This window comes from Muscardinus avellanarius (genome assembly GCF_963383645.1).
Source record: "Muscardinus avellanarius genome assembly, chromosome: 16".
Lineage (NCBI taxonomy): Eukaryota > Metazoa > Chordata > Mammalia > Rodentia > Gliridae > Muscardinus > Muscardinus avellanarius.
In genome coordinates this window covers 24,158,039-24,170,517 of record NC_137802.1, presented here as the reverse complement: position 1 = coordinate 24,170,517, position 12,479 = coordinate 24,158,039, and positions in this window count along the sequence as shown.

Genomic DNA, 12,479 nt, shown 5'->3' with positions numbered 1-12,479 from the left:
ATCCACCATACAGTTTTCCAAAGTGGTTGCACTAATTTGCAATCTCATCAACAATGTATTAGAGTTCCCACTTCTCTATATCCTCCCCCAGCATTTGTTGTTGTGTTTTTAACGATTGCCATTCTAATTGGAGTTAGTTAAAATCTCAGGGTAATTTTGATTCGCATCTCTCTGATTGCTAATGATGTTGAACTTTTTTTCATAAATTTATTGACCATTTGAATTTCTTCTTTTGTGAAGAAATTTATTCATAATTTCTATGTAATTTACTTGCCCTTTTGATTGGGTTATTTGTTTTCTTAGCAGTGAGTTTCTTTAATTCTCTGTATATTCTAGATATTAGTCCTCTATTGGAGAAATAGTTGGCAAAAATTTTCTTCCATTCTGTTGTCAGCTCTCTGTTGAAGTCCTTGATAGTTTTCTTTGGTGTACAGAAGCTCTTCAGTTTAATTCAATCCCACGTATTGATCCTCCCTTTAATTTCTTGTGCCTTTGGGGTCTTGTTGAGAAAGTTTTTCCTGGGCCTAGTTGAAGTGTTGGACCTATGCCCTCTTCAAGGAGCTGGACCCTTTGTCAAAAATCAATTGGCTGTAAGTGTGTGGATTTGTTTCTGAGTCTTCTATTCTGCTCCATTGACTGTGTCTGTTTTTGTGCCAATACTATGCTGTTTTTATTTCTATGGCTTTATAGTATAGTTTGAAATCCGGTATTGTGATGCCTCCTGCATGGTTCTTGTTGCTGAGAACTACTTTGGCTATTCTGCGTTTAGAACTGATCAACAAATTCAGCAAAGTGTCTGGATACAAAATCAGTCTTAAAAAATCAGAAGCTTTCCTGAATGCCAACTATAAATCCATTGAAAAAGAAATCCAGAAAACCGTTCCACTCAGGATATTTGACCAAAAAAAATAAAACACTTAGGAATAAACTAATCAGGGAGGTAAAAGACCTCTACAAAGAAAATAATATAACATTGAAAAAAGAAACCAAAGAAGACCTTAGAAGATGGAAAAATCTTCCACGTTCTTGAATAGATAGAATAAATATCATCAAAATGGCCATCCTCCAAAAGTGATCTCCAGATTCAACACAATACCCATTAAATTGACATTCCTCATTCCTCACAGACAGAGAAAAATTCATCCTTAAATTCATTTGGAACAACAAAAAAACCCAGTTACTTTTATCTATGAGTGACACACATACTGAAAAAAACATGGGGTTAGAAGTTGGGAAATAGAGTGGTCCTAGACACTAGTTACCTATCTCTCAGCCTGTATTTTTCTCTATGATCTGAGAATGGTGATACTGACTTCAAAGAGTTTTATTTTGGTAAGTTGCAGCCATAGAAGCTTTTGGAGCCAGGCATGGTGGTGCACACCTGTAATCCCAGTACTTGGGAGGCTGAGATAAGAGGATTCCGGTTCAAGACCAGCCTCAGCAACCTAGCAAGACCCTGTTTCAAAAAAAAAAAAAAAAAAAAAAAATCCAGGTGTGGTGGCACACGCTTGTAATCCCAGTACTTGGGAGGCTGAGAAAGAAGGATTGCAGGTTCATGGCCAACCTCAGCTACTTAGTAAGGCCCTCCGCAACTTAGTGAGACCCTGCTTCAAAATAAATAATAAGAAGAAATAGAGCTGGGAGGTGTAGCTCAGTGGTAGAATGCCCCTGGGTTCTATCCCCAGTACCACAAAAAATATAAAATAAAATAAAATAAAATGGGCCTGGAGGTGTAGCTTGGAGGTAGAAAGTTCCTGGGTTCAATCGCAGTAAAACACATACACACACACACACACACACACACACACACACACACACACACACACATTAAAAGGAGGAGGGGCAGGGGGAGGAACTAATTCTTGTTGAAAATGCACTAATTGAAAGTCTAATGGGCTAGAGATGTGGCCCTGGTAGAGCATTTGCCTAGTGTGTGCAAGGCCTTGGGGTTTCATCCCCAAGAAAGAGGTGGAATCCAGGAGCTTTCTACCTCCAGGCTACACTCCCAGACCTATTTTATCTTTTATTTGGAAACAGAGTCTCACTAAGTAGCTGAGGCTGATCCGGGGATGGTGGCACAGGCTTCTAATCCCCGCCCCCGCCCTTGGGAGGCGGAGACAGGAGGATCGCGCAGGTTTGAAGCCAGCTGCACTGGTTTAAGAGACCCTGTTTGAAAAAAAAAAAAAAAAAAAAAAGGTCTGGGAGTATAGACCGGAGGTAGAAGGGCTTCCAGGAACCCCAGTACCACAAAAAAAAAAAAAAAAAAAAAAAAACCCACAAAAAAACTTCATGTTCACATTAAGAATAGCAGTGAGGGCTGGGGATATAGCTCAATGGGAGAGAAGTTACCAGTATGCACAGGGACCTGGGTTTGATTTCTAGCACCACACATACTACACACACACACACACACACACACACACACACACACACACCATGAAATTGCCCAGACTATCAAGGGTATGCATATCCAATAAACCACCAAGCTCCTGAAAGATGACCACTTTCCCCCAGCCCCCTGTACCTGGAATTGAACCCAGGGGCATTGTATGTCAGAACTGTACTCCCATCCCTTTTATTTATTTGAGGGGGTTACTGGGGATTGAACCCAAGGGAATTCTACCTCCAAGCTATACCTCCAGTCCCTTTTTCTTTTCTTTTCTTTTCTTTTTTTTTTTTTTTTTTTTTTTTTTTTTGGTAGGTCCAGGGATGGAACCCAGGGGCATTCAACCTCCGAGCTACACCCCCTGCCCTTTTTTTTTTATTCTTTATTTTGAAACAGGGTCTCACTAAGTTGTGGAGGGCCTAAGTAGTTGAGGCTGTCTGAGAACCATGATCCTTCGTTCTCAGCCTCCCAAATGCTGAGATTACAAGCGTGTGCCACCATGCCCAGCTCCTTTCTTAATATTATATTTTATTTGGAAACAGGGTCCAAGTTTCTGAGAATGTTGGTAAGTTGTCAAGGCTGTCCTTGAACATATGATCTTCTTGTCTCAGCCTCCCAAGTCCTAGGATTACAGGCATGGAACTCTGTGTCCAGCTTTTTATTTTGTATTTTGAAACAGGGCCTTGCTAAGTTGCTAAGGTCTCATTAAGTTGTGAGACTGGACTCAAACTTGTGATCTCTCTGTCTCAGCCTCCCAATTACTAGGATTATAGATGTTTGCCACTGTGACTAGCTGAAAGATATCACTTTTAAAGCACAATACAGCCAGACGTGGTGGTGCACACTTGTAATCCCAGCATTTGGTGAGGCCCTATGCAACTCAGTGAGACCTTGTTTCAAAATAAAGAATTAAAAAATAGGGCTAGGGGGTGTAGCTTGGCGGTAGAATGCCCCCTGGGTTCCATCCGTAGTACTGCAAAAATAAATAAATAAATAAATAAATAAATAAATAAATAAATAAATAAATGAAGGAAGGAAGCACAGTGTAATTCCACAACTTGGGAGACTGAGGCAAGAGGGTTTCAAGTTTAAGGCTTACCTGGGCAACTCAGTAAGACCCTATCTCTATCTCATAATAAACAAAATAAAAAGAGATGAGGATATATCTTAGTGATAAAGTGCCCTTGGGTCCAATGGCATTTCATCACTAGTAGATGTGCCCAGGCCAAATAATAAGCCTGAACGCAGGGCCAGTGGCCTAAAAGAGTGTTTAATTTTTGCTACACATGCTGAAAAATGCCAAGAGTAACATGGAGAGGGAAAAATTGCAGAGAGTAGTACTCATTTTCTGGTCATCGAACACACCCAAATGAACAAAGTTCCCAAGCTGCACTGCCGCACTCGTGGAGCTCACGGTTGGATTACCCCTTCCAGCAGCTCCTTCGGCCACACTGAGATGATCCTCACTGAAAAGGAACAAATTTGTCCTAAACCAGGAAAAGAGGGCTCGTAATTTGAACGGGGCCCTTGTCACTTGGCCCCATTGCTTCGGGCCTGTGACAGCGCAGTGCATCATGGCAGGATACTGTGGCAGAGGACGTCTGTTCAGCTCAAGGTGGCTGGGAGGCAAGGAGAGAGAGGAAGAGCCCAGCATTCCAGTATCCATTTCAAGGGCAGGCCCATAGTGATTTCACTTCGTCCCACAAGGCCCACCTCTTAAAGGCCTCTTCACCGTCCAGTAGTGACACAGGCTGGTGATCAATCTTTTTTTTTTTTTTTTTTTTTTTTTTTTTTGCAGTACTGGGGATGGAACCCAGGGGCATTCTACTTCCAAGCTATACCCCCTGCCCTATTTTTCATTCTTTATTTTGAAACAGTGTCTCACTGAGTTACAAAGGGCCTCACTAAGTAGCTGAGGCTGTCCACGAACCGTGATCCTCTGGTCTGTCTCCCAAATGCTGGGATTATAAGCATGTGCCACCAGGCCTGGTTGGTGATCAATCTTTTAACACATAGGGTGGGGTCAGGGGTAATATCTAAAATTCTAACCATAGAGCCGGGCATGGTGGCACATGCTTTTAATCCCAGTACTTGGAAGGCTGAGACAGGAGGATCCTGCAGGTTCAAAGCCAGCCTCAGCTACTTAGTGAGGCTCTCAGCAACTTCGTGAGACCTTGTTTCCAAATAAATATAAAATAGGTCTGGGAGTATAGCTAGAGGTAGCCCCTAGGTTCCATCCCCAGTACCACATGTATATACACATACAAATTAAATTAAATTTTAACCACAAAAGCACAAAAATGAGCTGAGCATGGTGAAACATCCCTGTAATCCCAGTACTTGGGAGGATGAGACTGGAGGTTCAAGTCCAGCCTCAGTAACTTAACAAGGCACTATTTCAATATAAAAATAAAAAGGGCTGGTGGTGTAGCCAGGAGTAGAATGACTCTGAGTTCAATTTCTCGTGCTCTCCCTCCCCCCCCAAAAAAAAACCCCCAGAGGAATAAATTCAGTATAAAATAAATGCAAAAATAAATTTTAAAAAGAGACATTGGTTGATGCACAGATTTGCTAGAAAGGTTGGAAAATCAGACATCATACACAGATAAAAAGCAATGTCCCACAGCAAGTGGGAAAACTTAAGGAACTGCTATCGCCAAGCACCAGCTGCTGCAGCTGTTCCTGTCAATTGCTCAGGCACTGGGAGCGGATGTCCTGCTGCCCCAAAACTCTAAGTCGCTGCTCTCTCCACTCCATCACAGCCAGAAGGAATTCTCCACAGCCTCCGCTTCTTTGTGTCACTAGCTCCCAAAACCAATTCTGTCACACAGTAATCTGCTTGGCCACGCCTAAGCCGCGTGGCCCTGTGCTGGCACAGCAAGTCCTTGACCTTTTCCGCCTGTGGAGTGGGAGAAAGCCCTGCCCTCTACCAAGACGCCTAAGGTGGTGTGCTCCCCACACAAGGGACTGACATGCTGAACAGCCCCAAATATGGACACATGCTCCTTTTCAAATTGTGGGGGTTAGTGAGACAATCTGTATGAAAACTCTAAAGTGTCATGCAGTATTGGTATATGGTAAATTCTGAAGTGCCATGCGGGCTGGGTGTGGTAATGCATACCTATAATCCCAGTACTTGGGAGGCTGAGACAGGAGGATCACAGGTTCCGAGCTGGCCTCAGCAACTTAGTGAGACTCTCAGTAACTTAGCAAGACTCTGTTTCCAAATTAAAAATTAAATAAGGATGGGGTTATATCTTGTAGGTAGAATGCCCCTGGGTTCAACACACACACACACACACACACACGCACACACGCACACACGCACACGCGCACACGCGCATAAATAAATCAGTAACAAAGGCCACGTGGGTATTTGTTCGTATTGTCACTTAGTTCATTGCTTTCTAACACTTCCTCTCCTCCCTCTGTCCCCTGGACAGTGAAGCTGCTCCCCGTCCAGGACAAGGCACACTTGATGTTCTGCAGTTTTGCTTCTGTGATGAAGCAGGTGGGCGTTCATTACTGGTCTCCCCAGGTCTGCTCCCCATTCTTGCCTTGCCAAAGTCCTACTCTGCATTTGTGGATTCAAGGAATTCATGGGGATCAGACTCTGTCCCTGGCCCCAGCAAAGGAGTTCAGAGCCTAAGCACAGCCAATCAGAGTATCTCATCTCTCTGGCCATAATGATTGGTTCAGGGGTGGTCATGTGACCGAAGCTGCTCCAATCTGAGTAGAACTAGGCAGTTTTGTTAGGACAAGGGCACCCTCTGTTTTCTTGCTGAGTGCGAATGAGAAAGCCTTTGGCTTTGGGAGCCCCTGGCAGCCCTCTTGGATCCACAAGGAGAGTCAGAATAAAGTAAACATTGTGAAGGTGGGACCACAGAAACAGGTGCTTGGTGACATTTAGTCACCAGATAAAGCTACATCTGAATCCAGACGTCTCCTTCTTTGACTTCTCAGTTACGTGAGCCAATGAATTCCATTTATTATTTAATCTTGAATGAGTCAGGTTTTCTGATATGTTCAACTTGAAGTATCTGATACTTGCTTCTCTCCTTCCCTGCCTCATGAGAATAGAACTGCTGTCCATTTGGTACTGCAGTATGGGGAATCTTTGGGAAACACAGGTCAATATCCCTATCCTGGTTTCCTGATTGGGCAGGAGCATATTGGTGCTCTGGAAAATAGGCCTAACTAAATATAAAATAGGGCTGAGGGTGAAGCTCAGTGGCAGAGCATTTGTTTAACATGCACAAGGCCCTGGATTCAATTCCAGATAGGGTGGGGGAATCAAATAAGCCTACATAATCAAGGACAAATTTTAAAAGAAATTTCTTTTTTGTGTGTGGCACTGGGGGTGGAATCCAGGGACTTTACTGCCTCCGGGCTATACTCCCAGACCTATTTTATACTTTATTTGGAAACAGGGTCTCACTAAGTTGCTGAGAGCCTCACTCAGTAGCTGAGGCTGGCTTTGAACCTGTGCGATCCTCCTGTCTCAGCCTCCTAAACGCTGGGATTACAAGCGTGCGCCACCACGCCCAGCTAAGAAATTTCAATAAATATATTTCATTCTTCTTTGAGAGATGAAGACTCCAAGAAATTAAGAGCAAATTCTGTTTATAGAAAAATAAAAGCCAAAACGAACAACAACATATTATAAAGCAAAGAAAGCACAATGCAGCCCATGTAGGTCATTTCCATTCTTAGAATAGACTATGGTCCTCCCTCTGGAGCACGTTCACTTCCTTCCTTCCAACGTGGACTTATCTCTTAAAACTGTTCACTTATCTCAACAAAGAAATATGTTGTGCATATCCTAAGAGAGAGAGAGAGAGAGAGAGAGAGAGAGAGAGAAAGGAGGAGGAGGAGGAAGAGGAGGAGGAGGAGGAGGAAGAGGAGGAGGAGGAGGAGGAGGAGAGCGGAGGTATAGGGGAAGGGGAGGGGGAAGGAAGGAGAGAGGAGAGGAGAGAGGAGAGGGGAGGAGAGGGATTCCGTCTAGTCTAGCCTATAGAGGGAAGAGCTACAGAGTTACATTCTACCTAGCCTTTTCTTTTTGGAGGAGGGGCACAGGGGATTAAACCTAGGGGCATTCTACCTCTAAGATACACTCTAAGCCCTTTTTCCTTTTTTTTTTTTTTTAAATTTTGAAGCAGGTTCTCATTGAATTGTGAAAGGTCTTGCTAAACTGCTAAGGCTGACCACAAACCTGCGATCCTCCTGTCTCAGCCTTCCAAGTACAGGGATTACAGGTGTGTGCCACCATGCCACCTTCTTATGGCAGGTTTCTTAGAAGTCAGCCTATATCAGGGATGCTTGTGCAAGTGATTTACTGAGTGAGTGTCCTTAGGTAAAACCTATAAAGGATTAGGGAAAGCATTGTAAGGCTAGAAGCCAAGCAGGATGAAAGAACTCTAAACTCAGCCTGACCCCACAGAAAGCTCTGGGGCATAAATTGCTCCAATGTTTGTTCCATCCAGAGATGAGGGAGCCTATTTTATCCTGACAAGGGGTAGGGTTCAGGCAGTGTGTGTAACTTCTCAGGGATTTCTGAGCAAAGCAACCCCTGTCAGCCAGGGGAAATCTGCAGCTAGGAGGTAGGTATACTGGCCTGATGGGAGAATCTAGGTGTCAAACCAACAGCACCTGCAAGACCTGGTGTGGCCAAAGTATCACTTGAAAATTCCCTTCATTTGCCCATTTTGAGGTTTTACTCCATTTAAAAAAATTACTCTTTAGAATTAAAAGCATTCTTGTTTTTGGCTGCTTGCTACACAATAGCAAATATATGGAAATCCTAACTATGCCTGGTGACACACACCTTTAATTAATCTCAGGACTTGGGAGGCTGAGACAAGGAAGACCGCAGGTTCGAGGCCAATCTCAGCAACTTAGCCAGTCCCTCTGCAACTTGGTGAAACCCTGTTTCAAAATAAAAGCTAAAAAGGGCTAGGGGTTTAAGAGACGAAACTGCCCCTGGGTTCCATCCCCACTACCCCCCCCCCAAAATAAAAAAGGTATGGAAATCCTCATTGGATGCTTCATGTTTTTATTATCCTTTTTGTCTGTCCAGGTCACCTGAATGTTGCATTTCATTTCTTTGTTAATGCTTTAAGATTATTCATACATCCTTTCCACGGTCTTCACCAACATGTCTATTTGCCCCTTTCTTTCTCTTACTCTTTCTTGTTAGATAGGCACACAGTGTACGTCTACCTCAGCCCGAGTGAAGCGCAATGAGGTTCCAGCTATAGCCGCAGAAGCGCTGGAGAGATTTTGTGCTAGGATGACCTGGGTATGGAGCAAACTTGAAAGGGAGCCTTTGATTATGATCTAGTCTTTCCCCTCTGTGTCCATCAGGCTCAGAGGCTTCCCACCCCTTCAGGGTGGGCTACTGTTTTTTCAGAATCTGATTCATTAGATTTTATGCTATCAGACAATCTCTGATAAAATAAAAAAACTTCTGTACTATGGCCCACCCTCTTTCAGTTCTAGCTGACATGTTAGGAAACTATTGGGCCCTATGAAGTATCAGTGGCTGGAAATTATTATTATTCCCCATTTCTCTCTCCTACTCGTTGAGATGACTGTTGCAAACCTTTCTCTTTCCTCCGATCGCCAACGTCCTCACTCTCAGCTAATGGCTTTGCTTTCTGTTTCCTTAGGCAAACAGAAGCAATCGGCAGAGAACACCGCTAGCTATCAACATGTCACCAACTCACCCCCCATCTGGGGTACTGGGGATTGAACACAGGGGTGCTTTATCACTAAACTATTGTCCAGCTCTTTTTATTTTTTATTTTGAGACAGAGTCTTGCTAAGTTGCTCAGGTTGGTCTTGAACTTGCAATCCTTCTGCCTCAGCCTCCTGAGTACTAAGATTACAGGCCCAGCTCACCCACCTACTTAATTGTACCTATGCCCATAGATTCTGCCTTCCCGTTTATGACTATGCTTTGAATATCTGTGCTCCTACCTAAAATTAATCTCTCCACTGATCTGTTAGAGCCCATCCCTTCCCTACCACTCATACTCAAAGGCATGGCTTTAGCAATTTTTCCTTTTCTCTAATACATCATCAAAATTTCTTTTTTTTTTTTTACTTACATATTTATTTTTTGTGTAGAGATGGAATCAAACCCAGGGCCTCTTGCATGCTAGGCAAGTGCTCTGCCACTGAGCTACAACTCTAGCCTATTATCTCTTTACTAAATCATTCCCATCTATAGAAGAACAATCTGTAATTCTCCCACAACAAAACCCCTCTCTCATGGCCTTACATCTTTCACGTCCTACACCATTCCCCCGAAGCGGCTCTCAGCATTGATTTGTAGTCTCTGCATTGCTAGACCCAAGGCAGTTCAGTCTAGTCCTCATTTTACTTGCCCTGCGAGAAGCAGTGAACACAACTGGCCCTTCCCTCCCCCTTGAAACCCATCCGTCACGTGGCACCCAGGACCTCAGACCCACTTGACGTTTTTCTACTTACTGACCACTCCTCTCTGCTTTTTCCCATTCCTCCTTCTATTCCCAGCCTCCACACACTCAAGTGCCCCCCAAGGACTCAGGATTCAGTCTCAGTCTCCAGATTTGTTTTTTTCTCTTTTTCTTCCTCTTTCACTCCTCTGGTGATCTCATCTCTTGGCTTAGATATCATTATACCTCGGACTCCTGAGCTGGTATCTTCAGTCCAGACCTCTCCTAGAACCACAAATTTATATATCCAACTGCCTGCTTTATGCCTTGAGTATCTAATAGGGATCTCTGAATGCCGATATCTCCCCATAATCTTCTCTTCCCCAAATCTTTTCCCTTCAGTAAGTGATACCTCTCTCCTTCTGGTTAGGTGACTTAGGTACAACTCAGGATATCTTATTTTTCCTTTAGTACTGGGGATTGAACCCAAGGCTTTTCTATCTCTGAACTATACCCCGAGCCTTATTTTATTTTTAATTTTCAAACAGGATCACACCAAATTGCAGAGGGTCTCACTCTAAGTTTCTGAAGCTGGCCTCAACTGCAGTCCTCCTGTCTCAGCCTCTAAATACTAGGATTACAGGAGTGTACGACCACACCTGGCTTAGGGTCTATCTTTAATTCTTCTGTTTCTCTCACACCCAATCCATCAGCAAATTCTGTTATACCTTCAAAATGTATCAAGAATCCAACCGCTTCTTGCCATGCATGGTGGCTCATGTCTGTAACCCTAGTACTGGGGAGGCAGAGACAGGAGGATCGCAGGTTCAACGCCAGCCTCAGCAGCTGAGTGAGGCTCTCAGGCTGTCATCAACTTAGTGAGACCTTGTTTCCAAATAAAAAATAAATAAGATAGGGCTGGGGTGTAGCTTGGAGATAGAACACCCCTGGGCTCAATCCCCTGTAACACACACACACACACACACACACACTTCTCTTGTCTGGATTATTGCATGGCCTCCTCAGTGGCTCCTCTGCTTCTGGACATAGCAGTCTATCTTCATCATGGAGATAGACCACCCAAAGTGATGCTTTAAAATCTTAAGTAGGATCAGGTCATGTCTCTGCAAAAATCCATGTCTCCAGCTGTGGTCTGTTGACCTAAATGATCTGCTACAACTCTCAACCCCCGCCCTGGTCCAGGTCCTTTACTATGTGACCCCTCCCCTCCCACCTGGCACATCCCCCATCACCACTGGACTCTGTACTCACAGATCCCACCTCCCCCTTCAGCTGTTTGGGCACACTACTGCCTCAAGGCCTTGCCGCTGGGTTTTCTTCTTCCTCCTGTTATGCATGTGACTCAGTCCTTTAGATCCTAGGTCTTGAATGTCCTTTTCTCAGTGAGCCCTTCTCTGACCACCATATTGAACAATGCATCCCATACTCTCTATTCTCTTTCTCCGTTTTATTTTCCTCTACCATACTTTTTTTTTTCTTTTTTTCTTTTTTGCGGAACTGGGCATTGAATTCAGGGGCATTCAACATCTAAAGAATAAAAAACCCACTTTTTATTCTTTATTTTATTTTGAAATTTATTTATTCTTTATTTTGAATTGCTCTTTATTTTATTCTTTATTTTGAAACTTTTTATTCTTTATTTTTATTCTTTATTTAGGTTTTACTAAGTTACAGAGCTTAGGCTGGCTATGAACCTGTGACCTCCTGTCTTAGCCTCCCAAATACTGAGATTACAAGCATGTACCACCACCATGCCCAGCTTTCCTCTACCTAGAACCTCAATTTATTTTGAATGTCACATTCCATCTGTTTCCTTCTCTCACAAGATCTCCTGTAGGAAGGAATTTATTTTTTGTGATGCTGGAGATTGAGCCCAGGCCTTTATGCATGCTAGGCAAGCACTCTAGCATTGAGCTATATCTCCAGATCTAGGCATTTTCTTCTGTTTTGTTCATGACTGTGATTTGTGTCTGGCTGTATATAACTTGGGCCGAGACAGCAGGATTGCAAGTTTGAGGCCAGCCTCAGACTGAGACCCTGTTTCAAAATAAAAAATAAAGTAGGGCTGGGGGTGTAACTCTATTCCAAGTGCCAGAAAGAAAAATTTTAAGTAAATTGATAACTCTTAGAGATGCAAAAACAAATTTGAAGGAAGACTCCCCATGGTCAAATTTCTTATCTGTGAAAGAAACTATTTGGAGTCAGCTAAACCTTCCTGCTTCTCTTTATTATCTTACCTATGGAAGTTGCACATTACTTGGCCTGTTCAACTCACCTGAGACAGGCTCCAGGGATATTGCTTCAGAAACTGTTTCCATATCTGTCTCTGCATTTCAAACAGGCATCTCAAGTCTAAACAGTCCCAAACTCAATTCTCCCCATAAACCCAGGTCCCCCAATCACTTCTTTTTTCCAGCTGCCCTTGTTTTGGATAGTGGCAAGGCCAACTCCCTGGCCATCCTCTCTAGCTTGTGAAGTTCTTTTTTACTCTTTCTTCTTTCTTTCTTATTCAACCAATTTCTAAATCTTATCAATTCAACAACCTAAAGATCCCTCAAATGTATCTTCTTTCTCTCCCCCTGAATTTGCCAGAACCAACTCTTGTCTGCATGGTAACCGTTCTTGAACCTGCCCATACAGCTCCTGGAATTCTT